Source organism: Narcine bancroftii, chromosome 5, assembly GCF_036971445.1.
Source record: "Narcine bancroftii isolate sNarBan1 chromosome 5, sNarBan1.hap1, whole genome shotgun sequence".
In the NCBI taxonomy this organism is placed as follows: Eukaryota; Metazoa; Chordata; class Chondrichthyes; order Torpediniformes; family Narcinidae; genus Narcine; species Narcine bancroftii.
Genome location: NC_091473.1, coordinates 111,841,150 through 111,858,117, shown reverse-complemented (window position 1 = coordinate 111,858,117; position 16,968 = coordinate 111,841,150). Strand labels below are relative to the sequence as shown.

The 16,968-nt window shown below is 39.6% G+C and overlaps 1 protein-coding gene across 6 annotated transcripts in view; it reads right to left on the bottom strand.

Moving 5' to 3' along the window:
* Window positions 1-16,968, bottom strand: part of gpbp1l1 (GC-rich promoter binding protein 1-like 1) — a 121,329-nt gene that overhangs the window by 22,393 nt on the left and 81,968 nt on the right. The gene's annotated exons all lie outside the window — the stretch shown is intronic.

Sequence of the window (16,968 nt, the reverse complement as noted above, 5' to 3'; positions counted from 1 at the left end):
ATTGCTGAATGTGGCAAAAACTTGGGAGTACAATGCATTTTTATACATTTTTCATCTTTATCCTAGGAAATTACAGCATTTCTAATTCAATTTTTGTTTATTCCAATCGTGCCACAAAAAGTATCTGGATCAGATTCTCTGAAACATACTCAAATGTTCTCCCATGTTTCAATTATGGAAGAATAACAAAATAGCATCCAGAAATATTTACTTTACTTTGTCTTCAGTCTTTTCTTGCACTTACTTTGCCAGAAGAATAGGGCAGAAACATGTCAGCAAGGGGTGAGTGGTGGAAATATCAGTCAAATAATGTATCTTTCCAACTCTGTCCAGAATATATTGAACAAGTCACCAATAATGACTTGGAGTGAATAACGAAAATCTGCAGATGCCGTGATTGTCATAAAAACACACAGAAATGCTGGAGGTACTCAGCCAGCCTTGCAACACCCATCAGCGGTAAAGGTATAAAGATATGTTTCAGGCTTGAGCACTTCTTCAAAGAAAAAGCAAAGATCAAGGAGGCATCAGAATCAATTTATGTTTTTTTTAATTTAGACATACAGCATGATAACAGGTCATTTTGGCCCACGAGTCCATTCTACCCAATTTACACCCCATTAACCTACATGCCCGGTATGTTTTGAATGGTGGGAGGAAACTGGAGCCCATGGAGAAAACCCACACAGACTTGGGGAGAACAGACAAACTCCTTACAGACAGCACAGAATTCAAACCCCAGCCCCGATCACTGGTGCTGTAAAGGCAATGCGCTAGCTACTACGCCAATCAAGCCGCCCTCTAAAGACTATAAACTGGATAGGGGAGGAGGCCAGATGAATAAAAGGTATTAACTAGATAAGAGGTGAGAATTGATTTTGGTCCTGTGAACAATAATCATTTTATTGTGAAACTTTTTTCTTCATCCTTTTGACCAGAATTTCAACAAGTTTGCTTGCCTGAAATAAGCATGAATGTACAAAATACCATGGAGGTGTCTAATCAAAGATCATTAAGCATCCATACCCAAAGATTAAGAACAGTATTTCTGCCATCAAATATCACACAGTAAAGACCTTCATTCATACGAGGACCAACAGAAAGTCATCTCCCTAGTGAAATGGAGATTCTAATGAGAATAGAAACAACAAAGGATACCTGACAGCTGTGGCAGGATCTAAATGATGTAACCTGCGACAAAATGAAATCCAGTCCAATAGGAAACAGCAAAGCTTCACTTCCAAATGAGCTCAATGCCTTGTATGCCTGATTTAACCACCAGAGCAAGGAAGAACTAATGAGCACCCCACATCCCCTGATGATCCTCTCCTGTCAGTATCCAAAGGAGACATGTGGGCTGCCTTCAGCAGAGTAAATCCAAGGAAAGCATCTGGTCCAGACGAAATACTCTGTCAAGTATTGAAAACCTGTGCCGACCAACTGCCCAATGTATTCATGGATTTCTTCAATATCTAACTCCGATAGGGTGTGGTATGCACCTGTTTCAAACAGACCTTAATCATAAGTGTGTCCAAGAAGAGTGTGATAATCTGCTGAAATAATTACCGACCAGTGGCACTCACATCCACAGTGACAACGTTTTTCTGAGAGGCTAGTCTTGAAGCATATCAGCTCGAGCACTGACATGACTGCACAACAAGTCTGCAGCAGATGCCATCTCACTCCCTCGACACAAAACCCTGGAACACCTTGAGAGCAAAAATGCATACAGTGGGATGCTCATCATTTGACATTCAATACCATCATTCCCCTCAAAACAAATCAGAAAATTCCAAGACCTGGGCCTCAATACCCCACAATGTAAATGGATCCTGGATTTCCTCCTCTTCAGATCCCAATCAGTGTGGATCGACAAGAACATTTCCTCCTCAATCTCCATCAACAGTGGAGCGCATCAATGCTGTGTACTTAGCCTCATGCTCTACTCACTTGACATCCATGAATGTGTGGCTTGGTAAGACAACAACACCATTTACAAATATGCAGACAATACTACTGTATTGGGCTGCATAAAAAGGGGTGATGAGTCAGCATACAAGAGGGAGAATGAAGACTTAACTCACTCAATAACATCAAAATCAAGGAGCTGATTGTAGACTTCAGGAAGGGAAAAACAGATGTATTGATCCAGTGATCATTTGGGGGAATCAGAGGTTGAAGGGGTAAGCAGAAGTAAATTCCTGGGAGTTATCACCTTGGAAGACCTTTCCTGGACCCAACATACTAATGTCATCATGAAGAAGGCATATTAGCATCTCCATTTCGTCAAGAGTTTGCAGAGGTTTAGTATGACATTAAAAATCCATGCCAAACCCCTACAGATGTGTAGTGGAAAGTGCATCATGGGCTGGTAGAGGGGCACCAATATCTCAGAGCAGAAAGCCCTGCAAAAGGAAGTAGACACAGCCCAGTGCATCACAGGCATGGAGATAATCTACGTGGAACACTGCCATCGGAGCAGCAGCAATCATCAAGGATCCACACCACCCATGACATGCTGCCATCAAGAAACATATACAAGGGCCACAAGACTTGTACGACCAGGTTCAGGAACAGTTGCTCTCCCTCCAACATCACTCAATCAGAGACTCATTTAAGGACTCTTACCTTGCACATTATTTATTACTGAATTTTTGTTTTTTAGATTGCAGTTGGTTTACATTTCTCTTTGTTTAAATTTCCACTTTCCCTTCAGATTTTTTTTTTCTTGAGTACAGTTTACAGTTCCCAATAAGTAGAAATTCTGCCAGGCTTGTAGGAAAAAGAATCTCAGGATGACATGTGATGTCATGTATGTACTCTGATACAGTACATTTCGGATTAACCAAAAACCGATCAACTGAAATTACGAACATCCCAAAGTTCCCCCCCCCCCAGGTGAGACATGACGTTACAATTTGAAAAAAATGTACCCACTGTGCTCAAGTGGGGCAACAAGGAATCCGTTTTACAAAGGAGACATTTGTCTACAGGTTACACATTGAAGGAAATTCTCATTTTTAGCCATGAGTTACTGCAACTTTGTGATAAATTGTATTGTGGGATTCTCAAGAATTTGAATTGAATACCGGACTCTATCCCTGATTGCCTGCCCGAGCCGCGCTCTCACCCTGCTCACCCGAGCTGCTCCTTCTGTCAAATACCCTTTCAGTGAATGTTGCTGAAATTCTGCTGGAGGACAATCCCTGTGCAATCTCCTATCACTTACAGGTGAGATAAGACCTCCAGCTCCAGTCAGGAAGCAGGGACCTCAGCTTCCCACGCAGGATTGGCGACAGCAGTGGGGAGGTGTCGGGGATCGCGTGAGGAGGTGTAGGGTTCAGCAACAGCTGATATAAGTATTCTCCTGATGCTACAGGGCTGCTTTAGTGAAAATTCCACTTTTCCTGTCCCAACCATTTCAGATAATTGGAAGCGTATTGTAATAAATTTGAACTTTGAAATTTGATTTGAAAAAAATGATCACAGTGCCACCAAAAATAACTAATCAGCGGCTTTCCCACAAACCTAAATCTGTGGTTGGGAGATGATTCAGCATGTCCCCTCTGCACAGTTCCTGCTACCCTCAAACATATTTTGGTTGGGTGCAATGTCTATCTCACTCAAGGCTGATAGACCTGGCAACACAATCAAGTGCTGAGATGCCGAGCTGTCAAACTCAAAAGTTTTAAAAAAAACTTTCAATGCCCTGCCATCAAACACCCAGAACCAAGACATCCTCCCATGCCTAATATCTTTCGTTCGGGAGGGAATAAGTCACAGGACTCACTCCAATACATAGGACAACCAAACAAAGCCAGAGACTGGAAATTGCTGGAGACCTTGGGCAGCGATTCATCTTTCCACTGGAGATTGCCAGCACCAATCTGAGACCAGATCTGGTACTCTGGTCCAGCTCTCAACAAATTGTCTTCATTACTGGTTTCTTGGGAAGATACCATGGATAAGGAACAAGAACAGAAGATACCATGTTATATTAATTTTGCTGCTTAAGCAAAAGAGCGAGGCTGGAAAGTGAAGATCGTCTGGTTGAAGTTGGTTGTTGAGGATTTGTTGCCAAACCCATATAAAAAGTTCTGAGGGAAGTAGGAATCACAGGGTAGGCACTCAGAAAGTCAATTAAATCCCTCTCCGACTCAGCTGAAACAAGCAATCTCTGGCTCTGGCTGAAAAGGAGGGATCCTATCTGGGCTCCAAATGACCACTAGGAGAAATGGGGGACACACCCAAGTCTGATCAGCCTGTGATGGGCCTGGCTTGGCAGAGGGTGTCTTGTATTTAAAAAGCCCAAACATCCAATGATACCAGGGAATACAACTGAAGATGTGTCCAATACCAGATAAAATTCCCTTGAGATCATCCTCCATTATTGTAATTGGGGCAACTGACCATACTACTCCAAGAGAGGATGAATCTAACCAATACTGAAACATTAGGGATTTTAACACCTAGTCCTATAAATCAACCTAAATTTGTAAATACAAGATCAAGATGATGCATTATAAAACTATACAACTTTCGAAACAAAATAAAAAGCAATGAATGACCGTCTTCTGTTAGGCCCATCTCATTGAATATGGACTATAAGGTTATTGCTAAAGCTCTGGCAAATAGATTGGCAGTATATTTGCCTAAATTAATAAATGTAGACGAGATGGGTTTGGTGCAGAAGAGGCAGTCTGCTGACAATGTTAACAGAGTGCTCAGTATTATCCATCTGGCACAAACAAGAGATGAATTGAGTGTCACACTGGACCAAGATGCAGAGAAAACTTTTGACAGACTGGAATGGGACTATTTATTTAAAGTTTTGAGAACATTTGGACTAGGAGAGGAATTTATTAATTGGGTAAAAGCTCTGTATTATGAACCTAAAGTGAAAGTAATCGCTAATGGCCAAATCTCACCGATGTTCCCATTGTCCAGATCCATCATCTCCAGCACTTTTCGCTTTTCGTCCTGGCTATCAAACCATTAGTGGAAGCTATCCGCCAAGATCCAGACATAAAAGGCTTCAGGCTTCACCAGGAAGAACATAAAATAAATCTATTTGCTGATAATGTTCTGATATATCTGACAGACCCAGCGAGTTCATTAGAGTCTAAATTGGAATTTTTCTCAGACTACAGGTACACAATCCTTTATCTGGACATCCAAAATCCAGAAAGCTCCAAAATTGGGTGGGGGGGGGGGGGGGGTGAGACCGGCAACACGAGTCAGGCGGGCGAAGGGGGGGAGGTGACCGGCAGCGCGAGTCGGGCGGGCGAGGGGGGGGGGATACCGGCAGCGCGAGTTGGGCGGGCGAGGAGACCTGCAGTGTGAGTCGGGCGGGCGAGTGGGGGGTGGAGGGAGACCGGCAGTGCGAGTCAGGCGGGTGAGGGGGGGGGGGGAAGACTCTAGCGTGACTGGAAGGGGATGGGGATGAATACAGCAGCACAATTTGGGAGGGATTAAATCTGGCTTTCCAAAATCTGGAAAAATCTGAAATTCAGAACACACTGTCCCCCAAGGGTTGCAGATAAAGGATTGTGTACTTGTATAAAGTTAATTGGGATAAAAACAAAGTTATGCCACTTACGGATGGGAAGTATGATCATGTTAGAAGAAGCTCTTAACTCAAGTGGCTGCTTAATGAGATTAAATATTTAGGTATTTAAGATAGATAATAACTTGCAGAATTTATACCAGTTGAATTAACTTCTCTTGCTTCGGAAAATTGAGGATGATTTAAATAAATGGATAACTCTTTCACTTCTTTGATTGGAAGGATCAATTGTATAAAAATGAATATTGCCTAAATTACATCATCTTTTCCAAAACTTACCTGTTTTAGTACCACAACAATTCTTTCAGAATTTAATTAAATATATTAGTAAATTTCTGTGGAAGGGCAAGTTTGCTCAGAGTCTATCGATAAATTAACCTGGAATTAAGAACTGGAAGAATGAAAGCTCCCATACTTTAAAAATATCATTGGACAACCCAAATGAAGTTCATCATCTCCCTCTTTGATGGAAGAGATGTCATCTTAGGTAAAATTGGAACTATACAAGGTTACCTCGAGCATTCATACAGCTGTGTAAAGCACAGCACAATTTACAAAATATACAAATTTTAAAAACAAATGGAATTTTAAATTACTATCTGGTCTTCAGGAAGTCCCCTTACTAAAACATATTATTACAATTTGGAATAAACTCAATGGCCAAATTGTTGTTTTTTTTGGGGGGGAGGGCCTCTCGCCTAAAACACCCCTAGTTCAAAATAAATCAATTCCGTTTACAATTGATAATAAAATTCTGGAACCTTGGTTTCAGAGTGGGATCAAATATATCGAAGATTGTTTTGAACAGGGACAATTTATGATATTTGAACAAATTAGGAATAAATTTGCAGTTTGAAATACATCCTTTTTCTGCTATCTTATTAAAGGGATAAATTAGATCCAGCATTGTCCTTACCACAATGTAATGAAATAGAGACTCTGGTTTGAAAGGAGATCACAAACAAATTTATTTCAAAAATGTATTTTTTACTTCAGATGGAAGCCCCTAAACAAGGCTAGATAAGTCAAGAAAGATGGGAATCAGATTTAGGTTCAGAAATTGATCCATTTTGCTAGTCTGACCTATGCCGGGACAGCACAAGTAACACAATTAATGTAAGGTATTGTCTGATACAATATTTTTTTTTGCATCAGCTGTACTTTCCTCCACAAAAATGAAATAAATCAAAATCTGACATATCCTTTTTATGTTTTCAATACAGTCAAGATATAGGGACCTTTTTGTATTCAACCCTAAGGTGAGACCCTTCTGGGAAAATTTGAGGAATTTCCTGGAACAAATTAGCAGAATTCGATACCCTCAGGTGCTAGAATTTTTTTTACTGGGTTAAGTATCAGATATAAGACTGAAGATGAGGATGACAAGATATCAATTGAAATTTGTTAAACCCGCTTTAGCAGTGGCCAGGAAATGCATAGCCATTACTTGGAAATCTGATTCCCAACTGGGTCAGACCCTCTGGAAGTCAGAAATGCATTGTTGTGTCCCCTGGAGAAGATTACTTACAACCTCAGAAATTGTTACCGTGTGGCAGCCCTTTACAGCTCCCCAACGGGGCCTCACAAAATGAAGAATGAATGCAATGATCCAGCAGGCTGCATGAGGCCCGCGGTGCTGCCCTCCAATTGGCCACAACCAAAAGAGCTTAACTGGCCTATCAGGAAAAGTGGATCACAACCACACCTATCAGTGCTGAGAGGGTTTTGACCACACCCCTCAGCTGGAGAGTAAAAGCAGGGCTGTGAGCCCAATAAAGCTGAGTGGGGTTTGTGTCGTTCTTTCTGGGAACAGCGTGTTCTTTCTATGCTCCGTAGAGCCATAGCTTGTAGCAGCTAGCTACAACAATATGTTTTTTAAATATGAATCACGTATTTATGATATACAGGGGGGTGGGGGGGGGGGAACCTTTGATGATTCCCCCCTCCAGGCTCCAATACTACTATCTCTAATATCCCTAGCAATGTCTATGTCAAGACATTTATCCCTTAAGGGAGGAAGTTAGCTCTGGATGAATCACATAATATTTCATCTCCATGTAATTAATGCTTTTGGAAAGTGGATAATTTTTGTCATGGGAGAATTACCTCTTTCTTTTTTTCCTTTTCTTTTGGGGAGGGGGGTCTTTCCCTTTTTCTTTTTTTCCTTTTTTCTGTTTCCTACTTTTAAGGATCGGCAAGGTGTGTAATTTTGTATTGACATGGTAGGAGTGTGGAATGAGCTGCCATCTCATGTAGTGAATGCAGATTCAATCTTGTTTTAAAAATAAATTGGATAAATACATGGATAGGAGTGGTATTGAGGGTTATGGAATGAGAGTAGGTCAGTGGAACTAGCTAGTTTTATTGGTCGGCACAGACCAGAAAGGTCGAATGGCCTGTTTCCTGAGCTGTAATGTTCTATGGTTTAAAAGTGCAGAATTTGATAATTCTGATAATGTGTTGATTCGTCCTTCATTGTATATCAATATTGAGTTCAGTTTTGGCATTTTATTGTGTATATCTGTGATGTTCCTTTGACTTTGTTTAGTAACTCCACATTGATTGAAAATTTTTTAAAAATTAAAAAATAAGCAATATATGAACTGTACGAGGAGAGATGAAAGAGTTAAAACAAATGTAGAAAAAATAATAATTGAAAAGAAACAGAAATAAAGCCAAAGACAAATACATAACATATTTGAAAGCAGCACAATGTTATATTTGTTCTAAAGAATGATAGGAGTAAGGAATTTCAGTATTTAAATCAGCGTCTATGTAAATGCAAGTTTTAATAAAGGAAGATGGAAGCAGTACTGAAAAAAAGGATCTGCAGCTGAAATTTAACAGGTCTCAGAAGTTCAACCAACTCCTGATAAGATACACCCACGTTGTTGGTAGGCATGTCTATCTGCAGAAAGTTGTGAACAAACTCAAATTCAAATGAAATTTGTGAACAATTAGAAATGGTTAATCTTGAATCACATTGTTAATATCTGACAATTCAGGAAGAAAATGTGGATCAAGAATGTAGTGCAATATATGCTATTACTGTACATTTCCACAGTGCATTTAATAAAAATACACATTAAAAAATTTGGTTACAAGGTTCAAAAAAATTGAGAGCACAACAACAAAATGACAAAAATTTATGAGCACAGAATGGGACATTTTGGCTAAATGATCCATACCCTCCCATTTTCATTGACTTGGCACACTACCTTTTCATCACTCTTATTTCCTTCTTGATCATTCATTTTAATAATGTGTGTCTGAAAGTTGCATATTCTAATGTAAAAAAATGTCTCTTCACTTGCCTTTACATACACATGTAAAGATTTGTTAGGCCTATACATTTTTATTGTGTGAAAAGAATAAGAATTTGTTGCCATAGTCCATCAGACCTGGTTAATTTTAAAAAACTCAACGAGATTTTCCTTTACTTACTCTTTTCAGACAGGAGAACATGAACCAGCTCTCACAGAGAGCTCAGCAGTGGAGAGGGTGAGGCACTTCTAATTCATGAATGTCATCTCTGAGAATATGTCCTGGAGATGGCTTGCCAGCAGAGGAGGAGTTTCAGAATCTCACTGAAGACTCTTGACAACTTCTGCAGGCATACCATGGAGAGCATTCTGGATGGCTGCACCACTGTCTGGTACAGAGGTGCTAATTGCTTAGGACATGAAAAAATTCTGGAGAGTTGTTAACTCGGCCTGTGACATAACAGGCGCCAGTCTTTACTTCATCGAGAACATCTACAAGAGGCGGTGTTTTAAGAAGATAGCCTCTATCCTCAAAGACCCCCATCACCCAGGCCACGTCCGCTTCACTCTGCTATCATTGGGAAAACAGTACAGGAGTCTGAAGATGAGCATTAAGCAGTACAAGGACAGCTTCTTCAGTTGGGTGAATGCACAATGAACCGCAGATACTGCCTTACTTTGATTTTTTTCTTACACTATATTTATTTTGTAAAGTTGGTTGTGATACTGAGAAAAAAGTCAATGAATTTTGTGACATGTTCACGGAAACAAATTCTGATTCTTTTCACACAATGAAAAAAAAGATAGGCCTACCTAATCTTATCTGATAGCGATATACCTTCTCAATTCAGATATTTTTTATACATCTTTGCTCTTCATCAGAAGTTCCACATGCTTTTTTTGTTTACAGATTAGACACAAGTACTTCAAATGTGACCTATCTCAATAGTATACATCATGGATTTCTCTAGACTTCATATTTGTTCAGATTCTCATGTTATTAATCACCTTAGATTTTTGACAAAATAGTTTACATGATTTCTTATCGATTGACAACAGGTGAAACCACACTTGAACCTGAACTGCCATCTTGGATTTCTTAACTTTCTTTGGAGATTTATCTAATAAAGGTTTCAAAACACAATTAAAATCACCACCAACTAAAATATTATCATTAGCCTGACCCAAACATAAAAATGCATCTGAAATAAATATTTCATCATCTAAATTTGGGGCATAAATATTAAGTCAAGTCCAAAATTCACTAAAAATCTTGCAATTTAATTTAAGAATTCATCTTGCCTTTTCCACCATTGATTGTAATTCAAAAGATAAAGTTTTATGTATCAAAATTGCTACGCCTTTAGCCCTAGAATTAAATGAAGAAGAATATCCATGCCCAACCCAGTCCCTCTTTAATTTCACTTTCCTTCACATTCAAATGTGTTTCTTGTAAAAGAGCAACATCAATTTTCATTTTCTTAATATACGCCAAGACTCGCTTACGCTTAATCAGACTGTTTAATCCTCAGGTGAAAGCACACTTGATTGCCACTCTGTTTTGCCCAATCCATTGTTATCTAACCTGATCTTCTCAACTCTCCTGTGATACCTCAAAGATTGTATTATCCTTGTCTGATACATTTTCCCAAAAGATGGAGTTGTGACCTTTTAAAAAGTTTGTTTTCCAAATATATACTCCACAATCAGAAATAGCATCATTCACTGGTTAAAAAAAATAATTTTCATGATGTGGGTTCTGCCATTAAGCTGCTAACTCAAGTCACCACAAGGAAGTACCGATTGGGTAACTTATTTCACAACTGTCCAGACTCCCTTTTGGAGGGAGGTTAGGTCATTATTTTGTTTGGAACTTGTGCCTCCCACAAGACAAAATAATTTTTGAAGTTTCACTAACATCCATTTTAGGAAAAATCTATAAGAGGATTAGCAGCCTGAAGAAATTAGAAGGCAATGGGCAGAGAATGGTTTATATTGAAACACATTCTCTCAAAATACAATCAAGAATAAACATTGTTGAACAGGATTCAAAATAACACATCAACTTTGCTGAAAAATTGAAAAAAAAGAGTTGCAAGAAGTTACAAAATTAAAAAGCCGTAAGTGTATCATTAGGCTCAAAAATATTTAATGAAATGAGTAAAACAACCAAACGCAGGAAATATTTACATTTCTGACTGAAGCAGGCTCGTATTTATGACTTCAAGCAAAATCATGTTATACAATCCATATAGTTTACATAACCTATATGCCAAGAGACCTGAAGAGTGATACTTCAGAGTTTTAAAAAAGGTGAGATACAACTCCGTGGTGAATGTCCGTCAAGCTGCCTGTCTCCCCCCTCTGGTGAGCCTTGCTGTACTATCATTGGCTATGCATCATCTCTACTGTTAAGGACATTCCCCTTGGGTATTACTGTATATGCATCTATTGTCTTTCATTATTGTACCATGAATTTCTGCTAATAAAAGCCATGATTATTGATTGACCGCATCGTCTTTGTCTACTTCATCAACTGGCACTTCAGACTCAACACCAATAACTAAACTCACTATTGTTCCAGATGCAGATAGGCAAAAAAATTGACTTTTTGTGTTCAAAAGGCATCCAGCAATATGGGGTGGACTCCAAGGAACAAGTCAGCTTCAAAGCCCTAAAAGCCCACTATTACTGAGGCTTTGATAATTCAGAATCAGAATATATTGTCATGAACCAATCATGAAATCCAGTGTTTTACAGCAGCAATCATAGTCCAGACATACATATTAGAACCAGCTTATGACACTCAGTCAACCAGCAGTCAGTGTCCCAATTAAATGTAGCCCAGTGGAAACACCACAAACGGCTTCTGATCCCAAGATACTGCACAGCAATTAACCAGGATGCCAGTGGAAAAGGGGCTTCTGACAGTGACTGCTTTTCCATTGAACACACTCAGCCCTAGGCATCGGACTGTTCTACCTTCAAATGGAAACGTGCATCTTTCAGCGGTCCTTTTTCCACTGGTTTAAATCGGCACGCCAGCATCAGCTGAAGCTGGGGATATGAGGAGAGGTAGAATCTGTCAATCCCCTGTGTGAAATGACATAATTTGATGCCAGCGTGCTGACCTTTCTTTTTCCACTGGACTGTGTCCCAGTTAATTCCTGGGACAAATGTGCAAGGGGAAAAGGGGTGAAGCACACACTTGCTGGATACATCACAGCATACTATGGGAGATGCTCTGCTCCAAATCAGAAGGAATGCAACTCTGAACATCATGCAAACTTCCTTCCCCTCCAGGGACTCTGTCTTTACCTCTTGCTGACTTGGAAAGGTAGCCAACATATTGAAGGACCCATGACCTAGCTCCCTCTTCTCTCATTAGGGAGAAAGGTCAAGAGTATGAAACTGGGCACCAACAGAGTTCAAGTTTTTTTTTCTCTCTCTGCAGCCATCAGGCTCCTGAATAAATACTCCACAATACTCTCAGGCTGTTGCTTTTACACAATTTTTTTTCATTGCAACTCCATATTTTGTAAATTGTGCTGTGCTTTACACAGCTGTATGAATGCTCGAGGTAACCTTTTGGACTGCTTTCAGAAAAATCTTTCTCACTGTACAGCTATATTTAAACTGCTATCAGTGTACTTGCACATATGGCATTAAACTCTTCATTCATTCACTGTTCTTGACATTTTCCTCAACCCAATTCAAATTGATAGCAATCAAACCCACTGGATTTTTAAAATTGACAGAGAATAACATTGCCTCTATGATACAAAGAACTTTACAATACAGATTTCATTCATGATGCTACTGATCACCTCAAACCCCTTCATTGGGAGTATGAGGCTAATATGGTGAGAAATGCCCAATAGTGAGAATGGATAAGCAATTTCTCTTGTCTGCCCAGTATGCTATCTGATGCAATGGTTGTTCATTTCATTCTGAAGTCTCAATTTCATCTTGAAAAATGTGAAACAAATCCATGACAGTTATTTGTCATTTTTTATTCTCTTGTAGTCCCTTGGCGTGAAGAAACCCCATTTTCAATCCAGTTTAGGAAATTCTAAAGTGGCTGAAAATTCCGAAGCGTGACGCGTAGACTCTCCACAATTGGGCAAGAGGTAGACTGTACAGTGAGTGCATAGGTTGTTTAAAAGGTTATAGTCTCCATACATCTTCAATTAGCATCATAATGCCATGAGGTTTGCGATGATGAATGCCATCTTGAACTGGCCCATCTTTAGTAATGGGCCAAGGATTCCCACAAATTTAGGAATACTATTTCTTCAAAGACTCAAGAACAAAATATTAAAATCAAAAGATGTGAATAGTCAGTTGTACATCATGGGTCTTCTGCTTTCTATACCAGTTCAAGTAAGTTCTCACATCCAGCTTTTTAGCTTCTTCATACTCCTAACAATTCTTCAAATAAATTGCCTTCCATTCCATTCCATTGTGTATGTACACTAAGCCTTGACTACTCTCAACGTTTGAACAATGTAGTTTTGAAGAACTAACAAAGTTCTGACAAGGTTAGAATTAGAGAAGCAGGAGACTAGTTTCAGGAGTGAAGCAGTTACAATGAACACGTTTTGGAATTTATTCACACAAAGGTGATACATCTTTAAAATTCTCTACCTTTGAGAAACAAAGGAAAAGTAATTGACAGCATTGAAATTAGATCAACAGATTTTTGGACATTAAAGAAAGGAGAAGGGCTGAAAATGTTGACATTCATCAGTTCAGAGCTCAATGAATGGCAGAGTTGATTCCAGAGGCTGAGTGGGGAATTCAGTTTCCCATTTCTTTTATTCCACTGTAGCGGCTACAACAACACAGAAAACACACCACTGAGCTCAGTGGGGTTTCCAGTAGAACTGTTCATTTGAATTTCATGCGTGCCCCTTTAAGGCCAATGGGAGTTCCTCCCCGCGCAGTGGTGATGCCATCTCTTGGCCCAGGGCACGAGCTGTGGCCTAAGCCACGAGGCAATGAGCAAGCCCTGACGGCTCCATCTTCTGCAGCTGCCCTGCCAGCGCAGGGGTACGATCGGGGCAGGTTCACTTACAGAGATGTGCGCCGCCACACCACTCAACTTTTAGATAGACATTTCAAAAGATTCTGCAAAATATTATGGTTTCATGTTATTACGACTATGTAAAAATGTGAGTATTCGTGAGAAAGTAAACCTTTCATCTATTTCAGAAAGACGTGATGTAACATATTCTACTATGATTTACAGGAAACAATTGTGACACCAATTGCTGTTACACAGACAGAAAAACTTCCAGCTGTATTTCCCAATGTTTCCGAACAACTTTCCATCAAGTCGATACATTCTAGATGGGTAATATAAAAAGTTGATACAGAATACTGATCAAGTAGAAAGCATACTTTCAAATATTCAGTTAATGAGTGAGAACCTCTGCCCAACCAAAAGAAAATCCAACAATTTTTCAAGAAGCTGATCCATTCTCAAAGTTATTGCCAGAGTATGACATCACACACAAATCTGACTTTTTTTCTAGGGGCCAGGCAATTTCCATACTGGTAGCTATAAACTGTTCTCATCAGGAATTATTAAAAAAACTGACTGCAAAAAAGTAGATGTAAATAGACAGTAATAAATAACAAGCCACAGCTGCTGCAGTGGGAGACATAGCTGTCAGTTCCTCTTCTGATGGGCAGCTCCTTTAGGTTTTGCAGATGAAAAAGGGTTTGCATTTTCCAATTCCTTATCGTGAGTAGACACTTCAAGTTGTTTTCTGAAGAGTTCAGATTCTTGTATCGATATATTCTTATCCTCTAATACAGCCATTCTTTCTTCTAGATACAGATGAAGTCACTCATTAGATTGTCAACAATCTGTCCACGATGACTGAGAGTTGATCATTGTGTCCTTCATTCATTTTCTCTGGTGGGCCATTTTCAGTTCCTGATTTTTTTCTTCAAGCGGAGTCTCGAAATATCTCAAACGTTCTTCTATGCTGCCATGCCACTCTTCAGCCTTTAATCTCAAACGTCCTTCTATGCTGCCATGCCACTCTTCAGCCTTTAATCTCAAACGTTCTTCTATGCTGCCATGCCACTCTTCAGCCTTTAATCTCAAACGTTCTTCTATGCTGCCACGCCCCTCTTCAGCCTTTAATCTTAATCGTTCTTCTATGCTGCCACACCATTCTTCAGCCTTCGTCAGTTACAATTGCTGGGCAAATGCTGCTTTTACTTCTGGCAACATTTCTCTTTATTGTTTGCTGCAGTTTCTATTCAGCAAGTTCCCAATGTTCCTGTCACTGTCTATTTTTATCTTCAAGCTGGCGTGAGCAGGCATCCTTATTTGCCAACTCATTTTCCAGTTTACCATTCATGTCAAGTAAATGAGGTTGATTCTCTCTGTACATTGAAGTATTGCTTCTCCAATGTTGTTATCCTTTCTTCCATGAGTGTTGTGTGCCCATCTTTGGTCTGTGAAGTCATTATGGAAATTCTTCTCACCTGGTTGAGCTCTTCACATGTATCAGACATAATATTGGCTGTACTCTCTAAAATCAGTAGCTGTGACTTCAGATGCCACCTTTTCTGTTTGAAGGACACCATACAGCCCCCCTTTACTGAAATATTCTCTCCAGTGTTGTCACTTTTAACTTCACAGGATAAATCTTGCTCTTTACAGTGAGGGTCTTGTAATCGACCATAGATTACAGATTCATCTGGGCTCTGGTGTTGATCTTAAATGGAATGACTATCTCATTCAGTCACTGGAACGATCCATTCCACTTTGTCAGCAGCATCAGTCTGTAGTGAATCCAGGAAAAATTCCTCCATTTCTTCATCCACTGATTTCTTTTGGTATCCCCTGCTTTGCAGCACTTTACAAAATAATTCTTCTTCCCACATTTATAGCAGGACTTTCCATTGTCAGGACACATCTGCTGCATTTGCTGTTTGACCTTACCACTTTGCTTTGTTGTTGCTTTGGGAAACTCCTGGTGCTCTGCTTCTCTGTTTTCATCACATGCACAGTTATGTCTATCCTGCGCAGCTCCTTAACTATTATGTCTATCTTGTGCAGCTTAGTTAATGCACATATTCACAGCCTTTTCCAGAGTCAAATCTTTTTCACGTAACAGTCTTTCTCCAAGTCCATTATCTAGGTTTCCACAAACTATTGTCTTTAATTAATGGATTTTTACAAATCTCCATATTTACAGGACTTCTTAGTGGGTGAAGCTTGGGTAAGTATTGGTCAAAGTTCATCCCTTGTTTCTGGTCACAAGAGAAAAGCTTGAATCTTTCAAGTTTTTACTTGGAACAAAATACTCCTCAAATGTTGTCATCAGAGTGCCCAACAGGAAAGCTGTCTCATCAATTTGATAACTGTTATAGATGTCCAAGGCATCTTCACCCATCACGTACAGAATCAGAGATGCTTTCCGTTTTCAATCGGTCTCTCCCATTCCACCAACTTCCAAATAAATGTTGAATCGTTGTTTAAAGCATTTCCAGTTATCAGTTAGATTGGCAGTAAACTGCATCGTTTGAGAGGACAATCGCAGAATCCAAGACAAAGCCCAGCAGCATAGAATGCAACAGCTTAAAACAAGGAGGTGATATTCACATTAATTACTACAAGCAATTCCACAACCATGGTAACTGTTGCAAAAGACTAGTCAACCTGCAGGAGCCCCAGAAAATAACCAGACATCGCCTGTGCAGATCAACTGCTGGAATGTATTTACAGACATCTTTAAATCTCTCCTAACAACAGGCAAAGACCCCACTTTCTTTGAAAAGACCAATATCATACTAGTATTGATGAAGGGCATAATAACAAGGCTATATGACAACAATCCATCATCATGAAATGCTGGCCATGGCTCAAATCAACATTAGTCTACCAGCCAAACCTAACCCACTTCAATTTGCCTATAGAACCAAAGAACCATAGAACTCTACAGCACAGAAACAGTTAAGAGTTTGATTCTGTTTTCATGTTTAAAGATAATTAAAAGTAAATTTCATTTAAGTAACCATTTGTCTTGGAGAATTTCTATTGCTGCTGGGTTTTGGGGTCCTCTGGGCCCAAAACAGTACATTCTCCACACATCTGCGTGGATTTTCCCTGAGCGC